Source organism: Olea europaea, unplaced genomic scaffold (assembly GCF_002742605.1).
Source record: "Olea europaea var. sylvestris unplaced genomic scaffold, O_europaea_v1 scaffold1084, whole genome shotgun sequence".
Lineage (NCBI taxonomy): Eukaryota > Viridiplantae > Streptophyta > Magnoliopsida > Lamiales > Oleaceae > Olea > Olea europaea.
The window spans coordinates 298,595-300,553 of NW_019228199.1; the positions used below are offsets into that span (position 1 = coordinate 298,595).

The window sequence follows — 1,959 nt, forward strand, 5'->3', positions numbered from 1 at the left end:
ATTATTTATTTAATAATTTATATATTTATGAAATAATTAAATAAATAATATTTCAAATAAATAAATTATAAAGAATAAAAAAATGGAAGAAAATGATTAAATACTGTTCATTTGGTGTAATTTTTAGTGTAATGGTTGGAGATGAATTTTAGTTTAGTACAAGATCTGATGCAAAATGGTGCAAAATTTGGTGCAAGATTGAAGATGGCCTTAATCATGGAAATGGATTGCATAGTTTCTCCCCAGCTCGTAAGAAGCACTATAGAACAATGTTAAAACACCAATTGGTTGGAAAAACAAGCAAATACTGTTTCTTTTCTCCCATAATCAACACAAATAGAAATTAGAAATTACTGTATTTCAACGATATAAAATGCTGGAAACCAAGTTTAGTACATTCATGTACACTGAAAGAAGTAGTCGGTTTACTTGAAAAATCACATTTGCAGACACATTAGTTAGATATGTTGATCTAAATTTTTTTATATCATTTTACATAACCAGAAGAAGAGCTTATAATCATCTTTACATCTGCATCTAAATGTAATGTCATGCATATTTACGTAGTGTTCATCTCCATTATACAGTTGGTACGAAGGGGAAAGAGAGGAAGGGAACACTAACTTGTCTATAATTGGCCACAACACAAAACTTGTTATTAGCCAAGTAAACATCCATAACTTACTCAAAACTTCATGCACCAGTCAATGGGTTGCTTCATACTGGCCGGTAGAGTTCACGTCGTCTGGTAGAGTTCCCGGAAAAAAGATGAACACTGACGAAACAGGACCCTTTTTCTTCCAACAGCTTTGGAGTTCCTGAAAAATTACATATTCAGACGAAGCAAGAGCAAAATTAGGGGTTGGGGGCTGACGAAGCAGAATTCCCTTTTTCTTGTAGCGTAAATTGAAGCGGGGCTGACGAAGGCCTTTTTCTTCCAATTCCGGCCTATAAGGATGTCAAAAAAGCTCGACGGCTCGGACAATCCGTGGCCTGGCTCGGAGCAACGAGCCCCATTTTGGGGACACGGGCCGAGCCGGCCTACAAGCTTTTATTAAAAAAAAAAGAGGAAGAGAGAGAAGAAAAAGAGACAGCAATGTAGAATTATGTCAAGTTTGCTGCCTTTAAAAAGGCAGTTAAAAAAAAAACCGAGCTTGTTCGACTCGGCTCGTAAAAGCCCGAGCCTACGAGCCGAAAGTTTGGGCCGAACAAAAGCTCGACTCGATTCGGACTCGAACTCGTAAAAAAACTCGACCATTTTGATCGAGTGGAGCTGAGCCTAAAATTTTAGGCTCAAGCTCAAGCTCGATTCGATTCGATTCGATTTGTTGATATCTCTGCCCACCTGAATTGAAGTGGGGCTGCCTGAAATGTAATGCTCTCTTTTTCTTTCCATCTCAGCCGTCCAACCACAATTAACTATAGCCGTACACCTAATATTGCAACCCAATATTGTACGGCCATATTGTACATAAAGCATTTTCCAAATGCAGCAGGCTTCTTCACTGTATCACTCCGGGAGTTCTACAAATCAATTGAAAATGTCAAACGCGTGTTTCTACGTTTCGTCTTCCCTTTCTTTTATCCTTTTCCTTTTCGCCCATTCTGTTCCGTTCCTCTTTTCCTTTTCCCCATTCTAGACTTTCTTATGTGGACTCTGCAGTTTCACAACTCTTTTACCAAACCCCCTTGTTCCCGCTGAAAATCCTTACTCCGACACTTTTCAGTCTTCCGGTTACTCTTTACCTCTTGGCGGAAGGACTTACACGGAGTAAATGTCGGTTCTCTATTTTGGGTATGTTATCTGATTTGGCACGTATCGTCTTATTTGTGAGCTTAACTCCCTAATCCTATTTGAATGTTTTTAGCTTTATTTATTTAATTATTAATTATTATTATTATTAGATTTGTATGAACTCTGGTTGGCCAATTTAGTTGGGGGGGGGGGGGGAAAATTCT

The 1,959-nt window shown here is 38.1% G+C and overlaps 1 long non-coding RNA gene across 1 annotated transcript in view; it reads left to right on the top strand.

Annotated features, from left to right (window-relative positions):
* The first annotated feature begins 1,499 nt into the window (after positions 1-1,499).
* Positions 1,500-1,959, top strand: part of LOC111373211 — a 4,044-nt gene continuing 3,584 nt past the window's right edge. The window contains exon 1 of the long non-coding RNA XR_002698917.1: positions 1,500-1,795. This is a non-coding gene — a long non-coding RNA (uncharacterized LOC111373211). The remainder of the gene's footprint in view (positions 1,796-1,959) is intronic.